At 33.3% G+C, this 20,645-nt stretch overlaps 1 protein-coding gene and 1 pseudogene across 9 annotated transcripts in view; one reads left to right on the plus strand and one right to left on the minus strand.

The window, feature by feature from the left end:
* LOC105226621 (plasma membrane calcium-transporting ATPase 3) overlaps positions 1-20,645 on the plus strand; it is a 529,385-nt gene that overhangs the window by 493,064 nt on the left and 15,676 nt on the right. The gene's annotated exons all lie outside the window — the stretch shown is intronic.
* Positions 19,835-19,962, minus strand: LOC125779827 (small nucleolar RNA U3; annotated as a pseudogene).

The following is a 20,645-nucleotide window of genomic DNA, read 5'->3' on the forward strand; positions in this document are numbered from 1 at the left end:
TTTGGGTTAAAAAATGCCCCTAGAATTTTTCAGAGAGCAATGGATGATATATTGCGAGAACATATAGGAAAAATCTGTCACGTTTATATGGATGACATAATCATTTTTTCGAAAAACGTAACTCAACACTTAAAAGATTTAGAAACAATTACAAAAATACTAAGAAATGCTAATATGAAAATTTCATTAGAAAAATCAAAATTTTTCGCTGAAGAAATAGAGTTTTTGGGTTATATAGTAGCTCAAAATGTCATCAAAACAGACCCAAATAAAATAAAACTAATCTTAAACTATCCAATACCAAAAAGTTTGCGAGCATTAAGAGGATTCTTGGGACTTGCAGGATATTATCGTAAATTTGTTAAAGACTATGCTTCGATAGCCAAACCTTTGACAAAATACCTATCAGGAGAAAACGGTAGGATTTCTAAAAATAAATCAAAAAAATTTGAAATAACTCTAGATGAAGAAGGAATAAATGCATTTAATAAACTAAAAAAACAATTAGCTTCAGAAATGGAATTGATACAGCCTGACTACTCAAAAACATTTGTATTAACTACCGATGCATCTAACGTTGCAATGGGTGCGGTACTATCACAAGGGGGTAAACCAATAACCTTCATTTCAAAAACTCTTAATAAAACAGAAAGAAATTATGCAACTAATGAAAAAGAGCTTTATGCCATTGTTTGGTCATTAAAAAATCTACGAAATTACCTCTATGGTGTAACCAATTTGGAAATACACACTGATCACCAACCATTAACATTTGCTTTATCACCCCGTAATCCTAATCCAAAAATGAAAAGATGGCACGCATTAATAGAAGAATTTTCTCCAAAATTTGTATATCAACCCGGTAAATCCAATATTGTAGCTGACGCATTGTCGCGTCTTGAATTATATAACATTTCCGATGATTCCCACAGTCAGGAATCTCAACATTCAGCACAGAGTAGTGAAAGCGTTCAAATACAAGAAACACAAAAACCCATAAATCAATTTAAACAACAAATAATATTATGTAAGAACAGATTTACTGTCCATGAGTTAATTGAAACTTTTGGAAATAAAAGGCATTTAATAGAATTTGATACAGTAGAAAATTTAGTAACAATTTTGAAAGAATATATTCAGCCAAAGTTAGTGACAGGGATTCACTGCACCGTTGAAGATTTGCATGAAGTTCAGGAAACTCTCAAACAAACATTTCAGAACAAATTCGTATTTACAAAACTTTTTCCAATGGATATTATTAATAGAGAAGATCAGTCCGGATTAATCGAACAAACCCATAATAGAGCTCATCGAAGCTATAATGAAAATATTAAACAAATTGAAAAATTATATTACTGGCCAGAAATGAGGAAAAGAATGAAAGAATACGTTCGAAATTGTATGATATGTAATAAAAATAAATATGATCGTCATCCCAAGAAAATACAAATAGGCAAAGCCCCAATCCCAGAAAAAGAAGGGGAACAACTTCATTTAGACATTTTCTACGCACAAAAACTTAAATTTATCACATGTATAGATGCTTATTCAAAATTTTTAGTATTAAAACATATAGAAGATAAATCAAATATTGAAGAAAAGGTTTTAGAATTGCTTCAAAGCTTCACAGATGTAAAACAAATTACTTTAGACAATGAACCAAGCTTTACCACACCAACATTTAAATCCTTAATGCAAAGGTTAAATATTGAAATTTATTTTTGTGATCCACGTCACAGCATAACTAACGGACAAGTTGAAAGAGTCCATTCAACAATAATTGAAATAGCCAGATGTATTAAAGAGGAATACAATATTGTCAGTAATTTAGAAACAATACTTAGAGCAGCACAAAAATACAATTCAACAATACATTCAGTAACAAATTTTAAACCAAATGAAGTACTTTATCATAAATTAAACCATGAAACTTTGCCAACAACTTTAAAGCAAGCACAGGAGAAAATGTTAACGTTTCATAATAAACATAGATCAGATAAGCAATATCATCCCGGCCAAATCATTTACGAGAAAATAATAGGAGAGAGAAATAAATTAGAACCTAGATATAAAAAACAGCAAGTTAAGGAAAATTTAGAGAATAAAATAATAATTAATAATAGAAATAGAATTATTCATAAAGATAATATAAAATCATAATTTTATAGGTTTCCAATATGATCATTTTAATTTTGACTGCATTAATCAGCTCAGCAGCCGCTGATGTTATAGACTATACTCGACAAGACTACGTACTTATCGAAAATGGAGATGTTTTCATTTATGAAGAATACGGGGACCTATTCCACATTACTAATTTATCTTATTTTGAAAATATAATAGCAGACGAAAATAGAAATTTTTACAGTATTAACGAACAAAATCACGACAGCCTAGGAATTATTACACAAGAAACTGAATCTGAAATTTTGATAATTAAAACTTTAATAGAACAATTAAAACAAACCAATTTTCGGCAAAAAGAGGTATAAATGAATTAGGAACGCTTTGGAAATGGATAGCTGGTACACCAGACCATGATGACATTGTAAAAATTAATAATAAATTGGACGAACTGGTAATAAATAACAATAAGCAGTTTACAACAAATTCAGAAATTTTTAAAATAATAACAGAATTAACTGAAACAGTAAATAATATTAAAGGCGATACTGCCCACAGGAAAATAAAAAGAAAACGAAATCAATATGTTATTCATGAACTGCAAAATCTAATAAATACAATAACTTTTGGTAAAATTGGAATTTTAAATCCAACAATTTTACATTATGATGAATTAAAAAACATAACATATTACCAACACGGTATTATGACTATAACAGATTTAATGGACATTTCTAAATTTAAAATAGCCCAAAAAGGAGACATAATTATAATTTATATTAAATATCCTAAAATACAACTAACATGTAAGTACTACGATGTAAGAGCCATAGCTCAATTAGATGGTAAGCTTATTATTGACCAGAACATAATATATTGTAAAAATAAGTTTTTTAATATTCAAAATTGTAAGACAGAAATTTCAAAAACCTATTGTAAATTAAATAAGAAAAACACATGTTTGTCAGAAATCTATATAAATAAAAATGAATCGCCAAAATGTATGTACGCGCATCACTTTCATACGACTGAACCAAATTTGATAATTCTTTTTTTAAAATGTTCGTTGAGGTTCAGGGATGGTTTATGCGGAGAAAAAAACTCGAAAAATTGCCGGAAAATCCCTAAAAGCGGCCCTTTTCTTTTTCCCATAGAAACGAATGGATGTTTGTTTATTAGCAACGCTAAGGGAACGGCTGAACCAATCTTGATGAAATTTGCAGAGAATGTTCTGCGTGGATTGGGGAAGGTTTAGAAATAAAAAAACCTGTATGTCATTCATGAGGAAAAGTCGGAAAATTGAACAATTCCAAAAAGTTAATTTTTTCCATACAAATTTTTTATTCAATTTTTTTGTTTTGGTTTTCAATTATTTAAATCTTTCAAATTTGGCGTTTGCTTCAAAAATTTTTTAAAATTATACAGTGAAAATGTTATGTGTTTTTCACATAAAGTGATCAATCATAGATTGAAATTTGTCACGATGCCATGAAGAGGTCGCGCTAATATCGGTCGGCGTTCTTTTTGGCATCAACACATTAGCAGCCCAAGGCACATGAACGAGTGCTCCCAGGATGCGATGACATTCGTACGGTATTATGTGTCGCGATCAATCAGAAAGCGATCGTCACGATGTCACAGCAAGACTTTTCAAGCAACAGCTTCGATGGACATTATCTTGAAGCAACGCATATACTATGGTGCTGTTAGATGCTAGATGTACCCTGTTGAGTGGCAAAAGAGAGGTTTGCCGCACGCACACATTCTTCTTTGGATGGTGGAAGGTGATTACATCAGATCAAATTGATGAAATCATTCAATCATGCGGCAATTCCTGATGCAAAGAAAGATCCAGTATTATACGAAGTGATGAAAACCAATAAGATTCATGTCAATAAATGCACGAAACAGTATCCACGTACTTTTCTTTCGGAAACACAATTTAGAAATGATGGATATCCACTCTATCGATGTCGCTCACCAGACGACAACGGCAGAACATTTAGCATTCAATTAAGAGGCAGGAGTATCGAAGTTGACAACACATGGATCGTACTATATTCTCCACTGTTGTCTAATTCACATTCAAAACTCATATCAATGTTTAGTATTGCAGTTTGGTGTAATCGATAAAATACGTTTGTAAGTACGTCGCCAAAGGACGCAACATGGCGATTATTGGTCTTGAACGATACGGTCGATACGTGAACTGCAATAAAGCGCTTTGTAGGATATTTACTTTTACAATTCATGAACGTTTTCCGACTGTTGTGCGTCTCGCAGTTAATTTGGAGAATGGCCAAGGAGTGTATTTCAACCCAGAGAATACAGTATAGCCAGTGGAAAACATCGAGAGCAACAAAATTAACATTGTCGAGTTTTTTCTCAACTTTCGTCAGTGATTCGTTTGTGAGAACATTGCTCTATTCGAAAATACCTTGATATTGTACATGGAATGCATCGTCGAATAGTTACGAAGAAAGCAAGGCCAACCAGTAGATTGACATGCAGGTGTCTTATCAACTAATGCATTAGGACGAATTTACACAATCCACCCGAAAAACGACGATTGTTTCTATCTTCGGTAGCTATTGATTAATGTACGCGGTTCAACTTTATTTGAGTCATTGTTTACTGTGAATGGTATATGGGAATATGTGAAAGTTTTGGAGAAGTAAGCCAGCAATTACAAATGCTGGAACACGTTAATCACTGGAATGAAAATGACGTTCGCATACTTTTCGATATAAACATCGACATTGTCAAAGACATTTTACATCGTCTTCGCTAAAAATTGGAAATGATACAATAACGGTTGATACTTCCGGTGGTTCGATATCAATTCCATCTTCCCTTTATCAATTCACGAAAGATGAACTCATCACAAATGTTCGGACATTGGCCAAATTATCGTAATTACGATTCCTTAAGTGCACATGCAATGTTAGCTGCCAAAAATACCGATGTTTTTGACTTCAACTGAAAGATTTAAAGTCAAATTCCGGGAGACTTGCGCTCATACAAATCGATCGGTCGTATGAAGACGACGCCATGAATTATCCAGTGGTAGTACTAAATTAAATTATATTTCGCAATCTTCAAGCGCCGAAAGTGTGTAATGGAACCTGACTGATTGTGACGCACCTATCGAATACAAGGAGGAGAATGCTTGATTCTACGAATTCTTTTGAGGTCTAAGGATTTCTCTTTTAAGTTCAAACGTATTCCGTTTCCAGTGAAAATTGAATTTGAGATGTCAATCAACAGGACCTAAATATAGTCGCATAGTGTGAGGCATAAATTTAGAAATGCTATGTTTTTCACACGACCGTAGCGTGCTCACGATTTGGAAAACCATCTTTTCTGTACACCGGAACAGAAACCAAAAAATGTTGTTTAAAATGAAATGAGAAATTTAACTTTCTTTTCATTACAAACCATATAATTTCACGCAGGACAACGGCTGCGGGGTCAGCTAGTTTTAAATAAAAAACAAGGAAAATGTAACAAAATAAAAGAAAAAAATTTACAAATTGAAAAAATTAAATCAGGAGCGATATTAGTTTCAGGAAAAAACATTGTAGATAACCAAACATTAAATGGAACATATTTAATAACATTTGAAAATTATACTATAATAAATAATCAATCTTATGAAAACATTGAAGTAAAAATTTGGAATTATTTTAAAAATAACCACATTAATAATTTTGAAATATTAGAATATTTTGAAACAACCAATAAAATGTTAAAATTAGACAATATAAATATTTTAGCAGAACGGAACAAGAACATAATAGTAAATTCATATTTTTGGTATATAATTTTAATCTTGGGAATAATTTTCATAACTTACTTAATACTAAAATTAAAAAAATCTCGCGCAATTCCCAAACCAATCGAAAATGCGCAATTTCAAGAGATCACTTACAATGCTCTTTTAAATCAAATATCTAAATTAACTCAAAATAATAGTGAATCGGGGACGATTCATTTTAGGAAGGGGGGAGTTAACGATAGCCTCCGCATAGAAACCTTAGAATAACTGTAAACAAAAATTGAATCTTTGCACTCCGCAATTACACTGCCTCATAAACTAGAAACATAATTCACTTTTCTGATTATTTAAGAATTCGATACGCTTTTTCCGTTCTGTATCCAAAAATCCATATCGCTCGCCCTCACACGAAGGCATAACAATAACAATCATAAATAAACCACTTAACATTCCGTTGGAATTTGATGTCACAGCTAAAAATGTAATTCAACACTTTGTTCTGGACTCAATGAAGCTGATGCTTACACTTCAGCTCTAACCTTAAGTAAACAAAAGTAAATTGTATAAATACTAGTATCTTAGAAATAAAGGATTGATTTGTATCTTACAATCCAAAGTAACCACAAGCGTTTTTATTTAATCCGCGCGTTCGCGGATGTAAAATATATATTTTTTTTTTAAATTCCCTCGTCACGGGAATTAATTTGCACTTAGGAAAATGTAAATTTTTCAAAAAAGAAGTAAAATTCTTAGGATATGTAATCACACCGGTTGGCATAAGAAAAAAAGTTGAAGCCATTTCAAACTTTCCACAACCACAAAATTAAAAAAAATAAATTTGAATAGGGAAGCCATAGAAGCTTTCAGGAAAATAAAAAATTCCCTCACCTCAGAGGATATCATCCTCACGTATCCCGATTACAGCAAAGAATTTGAGCTGACCACGGATGCGTCCAACTTCGCCATAGGCGCAGTATTGTCTCACTCAGATAGACCAATAGCATTTTTATCTAGGACATTAAGCAAAGCGGAAGAGCACTATGCCACAAATGAAAAAGAAACGCGAACATTTTTTATCCAATTTTAACCCATGAATTAATTAAAGCTATGGATATCCTTCAAGATATTAAACCATTACAAAATTTCCGGAGTAAAAGGGCTATTAACTTAATCGGAACGGCATGGAAATATATTTCCGGTAATCCGGATCAGGAAGATTTTGAAATTATAAGTAAAAATATAAATCAATTAAACAGTAATAACAATAAGCAAATGTTCATAAACGAAGCATTTAATAAACAACTTAATAGTTTAATAAATATTACAAATGAAATATCTAATTATATTAAAAAGGATGATCATATTGAAAACGAGTTAGCATTAAGTGTCGGAAATAGAATAAGAATTGTAAACATTAAATATGCTATTCAATGGGCAAAAACTAAAATAGTAAACTCTATGTTATTAAATAAGAATGAAACAAAAATCGCTATGGAGAAGCTTCAAGAAGAAAATATGCCATTTGTAACCATAGAAGAGGCATTAGAATATGCTGATATAAATATTTTAAGCAATACAACAACATTATTGTATATAATTAAAATTCCTTTAACTGAAAAAGAAATTTACAGCAATATTATTGTAAGGCCCGTGAAACGGCTCAATCAAGCTGTACATTTAAAATATAACCAAATTTTGATAAAGGAAACAAAAATCTATGGCATTAAAAATAAATGCAAAGAATATAATTTTATCAAAATATGTAAAAAAATCAATTAGTAGATATAAGTAAAGATAATTGTATACCTAAATTAATTAGTAGTTTAAACTCATCATGCGTTATAAGCAATGGTCACCACATCCCAATGATTGAAGAGATGCAACCAGGCTTATTACTTTTAAACGATTTCAACGGTACAATTAGTAACAAAAAGGAAAACCACAGAATAGTTGGTACCTTCCTTATTAAGTTCCATAATACTTCACTAAAAATAGGTAACCAATATTTTCGGAATATTGAAGCGCCTACATAAGAAGTAGTTCCATCAATAATGCAGCCAGCGCCATTAGAAAGTAAACGTTTAAATATACTCTCTTTGGAGTCTTTAAACGAACTTCATATCAACAATACCAAAACTGTCAATTATTTAAAAACAGATGCAATAATAAATAAATTGTCTTTACTTGGGCTCAGCATAATCTTGATACCAATCATCATTTTCTTCTTGGTTTGGAAGAAAAGCACAAAAAATGTTGTTGTACACGAAATATCACATACAACAGAAGCACCCGTCAATATAAAATATTTGACGACAAACATATTGGAAGCAGAAAATTCACCAGTTTCATCCATCAGTCTCAACAACTTACCTTATTTTTAATCGATCGAGGACGATCGAACTTAAAAGGGGAGGAGTTAACACCCTAAACTCTAAAATTTAATATAATTAATTCCGTTCCCAAGCAGACTAAACAAAAACATACTTTTATTACGAAATCGCCAACTCCACTAAAATTAGTGCACTTGCGGAAAAGACCTTCCGCTGACGACCTTTTGCTTATCAGCAAGAAGTGACAACGCAGCTCAGGTGACAAAACTATAACAACATGTTATTTATTTTTTTTTATAAAATATTGCATAAATAGAAGTAACATATTATTATAAGAAGCTTTTGTGTATTTCGTTGCATCGAATAAAGAACGGAGCTCGTCTCCAATAAAAACAAACATTGTTTTTTTTTTAAATCCTCCCAGTGCGTAGGGAGAAAACTTATACACATAAATATGTATATATTTGCTTTGGTCATTAATCGTTTCGATATCATGTTAAAAGACCAAGCGGTCGCATATTTGCCCATATATGTATATGAGTTAACGCCAAATACGTTAACAGTGCCAAAGGCACCTCACTTCCGCCCCCAAACTTTCGCTGACGCAACACACGTGCGGGATGGGATAGATACCGAGAGTTGAAGAGGGAAGCGAGACGCATTTGCAGACAGAAGAAGAAAGAGGCCGAAATGCGTGAGTACAAACAGCTTGATAAGCTGGCCGACAGGGGTAATGCTCGAAAATTCTATGAAAAAATGCGGCGGCTTACAGAAGGTTTCAAGACCGGAGCATACTCTTGTAGAACCCCCAAAGGTGATCTAGTTACCGATGCCCAGAGCATACTTAGATTATGGAGGGAACACTTCTCCAGCCTGCTGAATGGCAGTGAACGCATAACACCAGGAGAAGGCGAACCCGATACCCCAATCGATGACGATGGAGCAGACGTTCCATTACCCGGCCATGAAGAAGTTCGAATAGCAATTGCCCGCCTGAAGAACAACAAGGCGGCAGGGGCCGACGGATTGCCGGCCGAGCTATTCAAACACGGCGGCGAAGAGCTGATAAGGAGCATGCATCAGCTTCTTTGTAAAATATGGTCGGACGAAAGCATGCCCAACGATTGGAATCTAAGTGTGCTCTGCCCAATCCATAAAAAAGGAGACCCCACAATCTGCGCCAACTACCGTGGGATTAGCCTCCTCAACATTGCATATAAGGTTCTATCGAGCGTATTGTGTGAAAGATTAAAGCCCACCGTCAACAAACTGATTGGACCTTATCAGTGTGGCTTCAGACCTGGTAAATCAACAACCGACCAGATATTCACCATGCGCCAAATCTTGGAAAAGACCCGTGAAAGGAGAATCGACACTCACCACCTATTCGTCGATTTCAAAGCTGCTTTCGACAGCACGAAAAGGAGCTGCCTTTATGCCGCGATGTCTGAATTTGGTATCCCCGCAAAACTAATACGGCTATGTAAGCTGACGTTGAGCAACACCAAAAGCTCCGTCAGAATCGGGAAGGACCTCTCCGAGCCGTTCGATACCAAACGAGGTTTCAGACAAGGTGACTCCCTATCGTGCGACTTCTTCAATCTGCTGCTGGAGAAAATTATTCGAGCTGCAGAACTGAATCGAGCAGGTACAATCTTTTATAAGAGTGTACAGCTGCTGGCGTATGCCGATGATATTGATATCATCGGTCTTAACACCCGCGCCGTTAGTTCTGCTTTCTCCAGACTGAACAAGGAAGCAACACAAATGGGTCTGGCAGTGAACGAGGGCAAGACGAAATATCTCCTGTCATCAAACAAACAGTCGTCGCACTCGCGACTTGGCACCTACGTCACTGTTGACAGTCATAACTTTGAAGTTGTAGATAATTTCGTCTATTTAGGAACCAGCGTTAACACCACCAACAATGTCAGCCTTGAAATCCAACGCAGGATTACTCTTGCCAACAGGTGCTACTTCGGACTGAGTAGGCAATTGAAAAGTAAAGTCCTCTCTCGACGAAAAAAAAACAAACTCTATAAGACGCTCATAATTCCCGTCCTGCTATATGGTGCAGAGGCTTGGACGATGACAACAACCGATGAGTCGACGTTGCGAGTTTTCGAGAGAAAAGTTCTGCGAAAGATTTATGGTCCTTTGCGCGTTGGCCACGGCGAATATCGCATTCGATGGAACGATGAGCTGTACGAGATATACGACGACATTGACATAGTTCAGCGAATTAAAAGACAGCGGCTACGCTGGCTAGGTCATGTTGTCCGGATGGATGAAAACACTCCAGCTCTGAAAGTATTCGACGCAGTACCCGCCGCGGGAAGCAGAGGAAGAGGAAGACCTCCACTCCGTTGGAAGGACCAAGTGGAGAAGGACCTGGCCTCGCTTGGAATATCCAATTGGCGCCACGTAGCGAAGAGAAGAAACGACTGGCGCGCTGTTGTTGACTCGGCTATAATCGCGTAAGCGGTGTCTACGCCAGTAAAGAAGAACACACGCGCCGACGTTTGCTTGCAACACCCAGACTTCACTTCCGCTCCCAAGCTTTTGCTGATGCAGCACACGAATTATGAAAACAATTTTATACGACCGGCTCTTTAGAATGTCAGAAAAATGTGTGTCTTTATTTCAAAGATTTTCTTGCTTTTATAGTTTTATAAAAATGCTTATCTTCTAATTTACAAAAATTATTATCTGTGGGAAAATTCCACAGTGCTGCTTATCCTTTATTACTATCATGTTATAGTTTTACAAAAATGCTTATCTTCTAATTTACAAAAATTCTTATCTGTGGGAGAATTCCACAGTGCTGCTTATCCTTTATTTGCATTCAATATTTATTTAGGATCAGTGTTTCTTCTCATATCTTAATTTTACATATCTTCTGGTTTTCTTAAATAAATGTATTTTCTTATCTACCAGACTATCTTCACACCATCTGTGTTTGCTGTTGTTCTTGGGTTACCATGGGATGTAACTCCTCCCCCCTTAGATACAAAACTCTCCTGAGGTTTGTTTACAATTTCTACTCGCATTTGTTTTTGTTTTCTTAACATATACAAGAGAAGGCTTATTAAAAGTAAAGTAATAATAAAATTTACAAATGAAATTGAATAATTAATTTTCTTATGGTACTTAAGTTTTTCTATTTTTTCTATGTTCTTTAAATGTTCCAGTCTCATTTCTTCAAATGAAATTTTATTTGTAAAATTAGTTTCTTCATTTACAGGAAAGTAAAATCTTTGTTGGAATATTTTTACCTTATTAGAGAAAATTTGATTGTTAATTTCTAGTGTACAATTTTGGTAGTGTATTAAATAATTTCCTTCCAGTATTACTTTCCTGTGATCACAATCTTGTACTAGCTTAGTATTTTTAAAATTTTTTAATATTAATGTTTCATCGTCAATTTCAATTATTTCTGTTATTTCGTTCTTACTTAATAGACATGTTTTTGTAAAAATACAATGTTTTGAAGTTTTTAATTCATTAAGTGTTTTGTCTTTTTCATATGTATAAGTTTTATTATTGTAATTAAAAACTGTTTCTAAAACGGAAGTAATTTCTCTGATTTGTTCATTTGAAATGGGCTGAATAACTTTTAATTGAACTGTGCTAAAATTTCGTGGTACCTTTACTATTAAAAGGAGCAGTTTCTCTGCATACTGAATTGCACACATTTTAAAATGTTGGTCTTAAATAGGTCTATTTCGTATATATCAACTTCTTCACTTGTCAAAATTCCTGGATGTAATAATCCATGTTTGGCGGCTGCAATGCTATCTTGAATATGATCAATTTTTTCTTTAAGGACATGTATTCTTAAGATTTGCTCGTTAAACATGTTGTTTAATGCAGCATCCTTTAGAATTTTATCATTTCCTCTTTCATAATCTAGTATTTTTTCCCTGTCTTGTTCTATTGTTGTTTTTAAATATTTAAATGTTTTTTCAAAATATTTATTTATTTTAACTTGTTGGTTTAAGGTTGTAATAGAATTGTGCATATTTTGATCAATAAACTTTAAGTGATCTTCAATATCCTTTCTATCTATGCCATCCATTGTTCCAAATAAATATTTTTTCATTGTCCCAACCAAATTAAATAATCCTCTTTTATGCCTATTCCCACTAGATTTAGGTATTAAGGTTTTGACTTTTATTTTAGAGATTAAGAGTTCATTCCTAAGTAAATCGCGATGTAATGGCCTCAAGAGATTTGTATTAATAGTCATGTTGTTAATTAAATATAAAATTTCATAAGGGTCTATGGCGTGTATTATAAATTCTGATGAAACTACAATTTCCGTTTTGGATGTACTAATTTCCACATATCCGCTGTTTTCATGAATCGGTTGGATGGTTAAAATGGACGTTGCTGTTGGAGCCATTGTCATTAGTATCAAAAATATTAGTGTCCAGTTGATCTGCGAATTTATTTTCTCTTTTAATATTGGTTGTATGTACATTATCTAGTTTAAGCTTCCTATATCGTGGTGCGTTCTTATGACGTACTGCCACATAATTCTTAACAAATGCTTCTTCTTTATTTATTACAACATTTTCTCTTTTTTCATTAAGTTTTTTAATATTGTTTTCTTTTGTTTCTTTTAATTTTTTGAATATTATTTCTTTATCTACTTTCCCATTTTCTATGTAAATTGGTTTTTCCTTAGTTACCGAATGAATCGATTTGTTATAAAATTCGATACATCTGAACATTTTTTCTTGAACTGAGAGAGTCCTATATTCTAATTCAGCAACTCTAAGTTTTTCGCTAATTGTATTATGAAAACGTTCTATATCCGAATTCCCTGTATGACTATTTGGCTTGGTAAAATGAACCTCTATATTTTCTATGTTAAAAAAATCCTTAACATTAACGTTATTAAATTCATTATCAGCTATAATTTTTCTTGGCTTTCCTTTAATAGAAACATATTGTCTAAGTTTTTCAACAAGAGTCAAACTATTTCTGTTTTCCAAAGGCAATGCCATTGCAAATTTTGAGAATTTATCTATAGTTGTCATGAAAGTTTGCTTTAGGAATGTAAAAGTATCAACATGAACAATATCATTAATTTCAGTAGGAGTTTGTGTTATGTGAAACTTAGGTTTCAACGGATTTCTGTCATACTTTACTTTATTACATATATCGCAATTGTTTATATATTTTTGTATTAACTCTTTTAGTTTTTTAATATATATAAGGTGTTTTAAACCATTATAATTTTCATTTATGCCAGCATGCCCAGTTTCATATCTGTGGTACTTTGAAATGTACCGATATGCCTCTGTTTCATCTGACAAGTCTTTGGCATGAAATAAACATTTAAAGAATTTGATGCTACTGCCAAATATTTCGATTAATTTTAGTTGAACTTTGTTGTATTCGGAGTCAGCTATTTCTGAAAAAATTCCCGCTTTTTTAGTTTTAACATGTGTCCTTAAGATGTCTACCATGTATTCGCTATTAATGTCATCTTAGCTTATGTAAATCTTAAGATTTTTACCTATTTTTTCAGTGTCTCTTACTTTATGTTCACACAAAATAATTTGAGTCTGAAAACGATTGATGACAGATTCAAGTGTAGTCATTGTATGGTCATTTAATTCTTCTATATGAGAGTGAATTGTAGCTGCTGTACTCATGTTATCATCTTCTTCAGAAGTTTGATTTATGAGGCAGATTTCTCCAGAATCTACATCTAATCTGCTAAGAAAGTCGGCCAATGTATTTTCTTTGCCTTTTATATATTGAATACATATATCGTATTCTCCAAGTTTCAGAAGCCACCTTTGTAATCGAGGATTTATGTCTTTTCCTTTATATTTTGTTTGTAACCACTTAAGTGGTAAATGATCTGTTAAAAGATCGAATTGCCTACCATAAATGTAGGGTCTAAAATAATTAACTGCCCAAACGATGGCTAAGAGTTCCTTTACTGTTGTGCTATATCTCTTCTCGTGTTCATTAAGTGTCCTGCTAGCATAGCAAATGGGATGGCTATCTTGCATTAATACGGCACCAATTGCAAAATTGCTAGCATCAGTTGCAACTTTAAATTTCTTTTCGAAATTGGGATATTTTAATATTGGATCGTTAACCAAAAGTCTTTTTAGTGTATAAAAAGCGGCTATAAATTGTTGATCTTTAATATTAATACGAACTCCCTTTTTAAGATATTTTGTCATGCCAATAGCAATTTTAGCGTAATCTTTAATGAATTTCCTATAATATCCTGTTGCTCCTAAGAAAGATTTAATTTGCTTCACTGTTTCAGGAAGCTTTAATTTTTGAATTGCTTCTATTTTATTAGGATTCGGTTTAAATCCTTCTGTAGTTAGAATGTGCCCAAGATATTCAGTAGTCTTAGCAAAAAAATTGCATTTATCGATTTGAATTTTTAAACAGTGTTCTCTTAATTTTTTAAAAACTTTTTCTATACTTTCCTTGTGTTCTTGAAGAGAGGAACTAAATATGAGAATGTCATCTAAATAAACAACGCATATTTTATTAATGTATTCTCTTAAGACAGAGTTCATTAATCTTTATAAATTAAAAAATTTTAAATTTTCGTACATTAGAAGTAAAATGTTTATCAAAAAGTAAAAATTAAAATATTTAAAAATGAAATTGTAAAAAGAAAAAATTCCTGAATACGCTTATGTTATTAACTTACCCAAGGCCAATATTATAATTTAAGAATCACTTGTAAGAACGAAAACAAATTGTAAACTTTTTCCAATATTTAAATATGAATGCGAAATTGTAAAAATTGAAATGGAATTGTAAACTTAAATTTTGATCGAATTATAACAAATGGAACAGAAATATTTGGAATTAAAGAAAAATGCAAATTTTCCAATCAAATCAGTATATGCAGAAGAAATCAAATAATTAATATAAGTAACAGCACATGTATACCTAATTTGATTAAAAGCCTAGATTCTTCATGCAAAATTAGTAATAACCAACACGTACCCAATGTAGAAGAAATATCTCTTAAGATAAATAATCAAAAATTTTATAGTTTGGAAGCCTCTCAACTGATCGCTATACCCTCTATATTACAGCCAACCCCATCCGAAAGCGAACGCATTGATATTTTGTCAATGGAAGCTCTACACGAGCTACATATTAATAACACCAAAAGCATCGCGCTCTGAAAAACAGATGCTTTTATAAGCAAAACTTCGATGCCGTCACTAAGCAGCATCATAATAATCCTTCTCATATTTTCAAAATTCATCCCTAGAATCCAAAGGAAAGCGGAAATACCCAAGGTTGAAATTCCAACCGTAAATATTACGCATATAACAAACTCTGCTGAGGCCATCGGCCTACCACCTAAAAATTTTGGAATCAATGACCTACCATATTTTTGAACGATCGAGGACGATCGCATTTAAGAGGGGAGGAGTTAACGCCAAATACGTTAACAGTGCCAAAGGCACCTCACTTCCACCCCCAAACTTTCGCTGACACAGCACACGCGCCGACGTTTGCTTGCAACACCCAGACTTCACTTCCGCTCCCTAGCTTCTGCTGATGCAGCACACGCGCCAACGTTCTGGCAGCGATAAGAAGGGAGTTTTAGGAATCCGATCACCAGGCAAGACAGGTGACCAGGCAAGACAGGTGACCGGATTAGTTAAGGCTAGTTTAAGCTTACATTTAAGTTTGATAATTGCAATTATTTCAGTCCGTTTTTAGACTCGAATAAAGACGGACATTTTTTTTATTATTTCCCGCGTAGGGGAAATTAACTTATGTATGTAATTATGTGTGCATGTAAACAAATATAAAAGAACAATACGCATAATGTTTGTAAATTTGTCTACATGCGACATGCTTAAAACAATAATTTCTTGACTTGAAAATCGACAAACAAATTATGCTGTCAATTTTATTCTATACTTATATTTGCGGGGTTGTCGCTTTTTCCTTCTCATACAAATATCAGAAATTGTTCAATTTATGATTTTTGGCTTTTGCCACCGCACTATGGTCGGAAACATCACTTTTCTTGGCCAAAACTATTAAAACTTAAAATAACGGAATTTTTAACTGGAATTTGAAGTTGCAGTATAATTTAAGTGTTTTTGTATAAAATAATTATTTTTTTTTTAGTTATCAACATTTAGAATTAAAATAAAAAAAATGCTTACATAAAATTTTTGTTTCTTTTCTTTCTGAGTTTTTATTTTTTTAGTTCTAAATGAGAAAATATACGATACTTACGAGTAAATATGTTGTTTCTGGAAATTGAAAATATAATTTACACACGTATTTACGAAAATATTAAAATTTTATTAAACTCTTTAATTTAAATACAATTCATTATCCAAAAATGTATTTTCCTGTTCAAGTTCTTCTGGATAATCGTCCTCGTCGCCCTCGTCGTCATCCATATTTTCTAAATTCTCAGTCGCACATGTTTCACCGATATCCTCACAATACAATAATTCCTTTACTTCTAGTGGCAGCGTTAAACGCTTCCTTTGGCGCACACGTGTATTTAAGCGAAGAGATGAAATTAATGGATCCGATGTGTCAAGAGCTCTATGAAATACATCGAAAAGATTATCAATGCGGCTAGTCTTACGTGCATGGTGCAGTCTGTCGCTTTTATATATTTTGTTTCGTGACTCAGCTGCATCCTCTCCGAAGTAACCAACAGGAAGTGGTGTATTCTGCATTATTTGCTTTGAATGAACTATAACTTTATGTACTGTGGGAGTCATTGGCAACCAGGGGTACTTGCTTTGATATAATTGTCCAGTTTGAAAGCAATACTCTTCAAATTTATCCAAATTTAGGGAAAATTGACAAGATAAACATATTAATATTATTCTCATTCGAAATATTAATTCAGTGTCTACTCCTAAAATTTTCGAAAATTTATCATATTCCGTAAATGCTCTTCGCGACGTGTTGCCGTCTTTTGTGGAACCACAACCACCTGCTTTCGGAACATCAACATGAAGACTTAGTTCTTTCCACAACTCATTCCGGATATTCTTTTTTCTTATCTTAATTGCATCTTTATCTTCCTCCGATCTAATTTGCCATTTCTTTAGTTCCATCTTGTATCCTAAATGTAGGACGAACTCAAAAAATCGAATCCAGGAGTGCAGTGGACTAATTCCGTACTTTAGATTTCCATCGATAGGATGAAATTTTACGCTGTTATAATCTGTGACTTTAACAAAGTCAGTTTGGGTTCCATGGCATATTGGACATTTTTGATTTGATTTTGTATCGGTTAAAACATTCAAAACTTTTCCATCTATAACAGTTAAAAACACTCTGAACGTTATTTCGATTATCTTACCAGCTTCGATTTCAACACGTAAGTTTTCAAGCTCTTGAATTTGTTTATTTAAGTCAGCAGCTTCTCTTGTTATCACTTCCTTAGTTTCACTCGTGTATTCTAATTTTAAAGGCCGACAAAATCTTGTGGACTGCGGAAAACAATTATTCCAAATCGGGGCTCCCGCGCTACTCAAGAGTCTCAAGGGAATCACTGTTGTGCCCAAAAGACATGAATCAGCATTTCGTGATGTACTTTGATCAAGGAAAGATTACTTATATTGAGATTGACCAGAGCTGCTGTCAAAACCGGAGCTAAATATCATTTCCGTTGATATGAAGTTACCCGTAATTGTCGCAAATACTTCCTTTTGCATCTCTATAATTCTTTTAGCCGTATGGTTTAAAAGCATTTGTAAAGGAACCTTTGCACATTTGTCATCTACAAGTACACCATCGGGTCTGCACTTACTTTTTGTTGCTAATATATTATCATAGGGTGGATAAATATTAGCGTTACGTTCCTTGCTAGAAGTCCGGATGAAACAGTATTGGCTCTTCGAAAAATTGTTTTCGAGAAGAAATGCTAACGCTTCCTCATCAGACATTACAATAGGTGCTTTTACATCATCGACATATAGCTTCCTAATCTTGGATGGTCTTGATGGACTTTCGATGGTTTCTTTTAAAACAACTGCCAAATCTACTTGTCCTTCTTTTCGAGCCGAAATTGATGCTGCTTGAACTAACAGATTTGTTTCGTTGTGTTCTGACATCGAGAGGTTTGCTGCTTGTCTTCTCTTACTTGCGGGCGTCCAGTTAGTGATACAATTTTTTCATCTGGGCTTAGTTCTACTGTGCATTGAGTCTCTGTGGAAGTGTTTTCTAAATTTATTTGCCTGTTTATTACAGTTTCTGAACAAAGCCAGCCAGAATATTTAATTTTAAAATTATCTAATCTTCTATGACACTTTACCCACTTTGCAGACAAATTATTGTTAAGCATGCGTGTTTTTTTTGTTGAATACTTATAGCATTCATCTGAAATGTTATCGGCTCCAAATTTTTGTATAAAATAATTTATTAGTGCGTCCTTATTTTTTCCATTCTTCTGCTTGGTCAACCAAATATCAAAAACTGCTGAATTCTGTAAACAAATGACGACTGAAAAAAAAAAAAGGTGCGTGGAGTCCCTACGCGCGGATAAAGTTATACTTCTTAGTGATATTCAGAAATGCATATCGTTTTGTATGAAAGAAAACTAGAAAACTTAAATTCACATTTTACAAATTTATTATGCACATAAAATGAAGAATAAAGCAAAGTCTAAATGAATGAATTTTGACTCAGAAAGTAGTTCCGTCTCTTCGTTGCGGAAGAGAATATGCAGCGAAATCATCTCTCTTTTGTTCTTCGCCAATTTGGCTGCCGGATTGACTAGTGAAGATCAATTTTTTGTTGGTGACATACTCATATGTGTACGCATATGTATGTTTGTATGCTTGTGATTTATTTTTTCGGCAATGTATGCAAATATATGTACATATAAGTATATATGAATGTATGAACATGCAAGTCAATGCGCACACATGCGTATACATACACTCATATGAGCATGTACAGACACACAAGATAGGATAGAAGATGTATGCCTTTTAACATCGTATACTATACAAATAAATATTTTTCTTACTAATAGAAATTAAAATAAAGAAAAATACTTATTTTTATAGTATACGATGTTAAAAGCAAAAAATTAAAAATTTATTCTGTCGGGATTCGAACCTAGGACCTGTGTTAGCATCTTGACCTTCCAAGCGCTTACCACCAACACCACCATTGACAATTAAGTTGCGCTGACTTAAGTATGATTGTGACTGTGTTAGCATCTTGACCTTCCAAGCGCTTACCACCAACACCACCATTGACAATTAGGTTGCGCTGACTTAAGTATGATTTGGTTATGAATGCAAGAAAAATACGATGGTTCTAATAATTTTGTTTAAGTATAGAAATATACATACTTTGTAGATATGCATAATATGTATATACATATACATAACATTGCTGTGATGCCCTGAGAAGTATAGTCTTAATAAATTTATTTTTAATTTTTTGCTAACTAATAGAAATTAAATTTATCACAGCAATATTATGTATATGTTTATGTATATTGCTGTGATAAATTTATTTTCTATTAGTAAGAAAAAAATATTTATGTATAGATTTCCAAAAGCACAGAAATGATTCTGTGAATTTATTCATTAAGATCGCCACTCAGAAGTCGTTTTATCCCTTGTAAGCGAGCGATTTTCTTAAATCTCACGCTCCAAGATAATACGGTATACCTCGTCCTCGTGGGTCAATTTCAAAAACCACAGAAATGATTCTGAAAGGCCAACGCAGAGTATTTCAACCAAAACATACGTAAAATAGTTGAGAATTCGCAGAAATGAAAGACAAACGAAAGAAAAAGAAGTATAACTTCAATAATGCACAAGCATACAAACATACATATGCGCACACATGTGAATATGTCACCAACCAAAAATTGAAACATTGTTCTACAAAAACAACAACAGCATAAGCTGGAACATTGTGTTGTGTTGTAGTGTCGGCCGAGCTGTGCCGAAAGAAACGAACAAACGATCGCCGATTGTCACCGCTTCGCTTGCTGCTCGCACATCTTCGCAGACAAGGTTGCGTTACATTCATATGGATGGAGCGAGGTTGCGCAACTTTGCGTTACTTTTATATGGAAAGTTGCGCAACCAGAATCTATCGCAACCTTTTCCGGCGTCGTATAAGAAGTATAACTTCAAAAATTTACTCAAAAACCGCAAAAAAACGCAAATCGAGATAAACATTTTCAAAAACTAAACACTTTAAATTAATTTCGGTTTTTAAACTTATGCTTAACACTCCTAAACAAAATGTGTTAAGCTTACTCAAACTTAAAAAATAAAATAAATTCCAAAATGTTAAAGACTTTTGGAAAAAGTTATTTTATTTTTTAGAGTATCCAACTTTTGAGTATTATATTTAACAAAATTAATAAACTTACTATCACCTTCGTGTTCCAT

This window comes from Bactrocera dorsalis, chromosome 6 (assembly GCF_023373825.1).
Source record: "Bactrocera dorsalis isolate Fly_Bdor chromosome 6, ASM2337382v1, whole genome shotgun sequence".
NCBI classification, from domain to species: domain Eukaryota; kingdom Metazoa; phylum Arthropoda; class Insecta; order Diptera; family Tephritidae; genus Bactrocera; species Bactrocera dorsalis.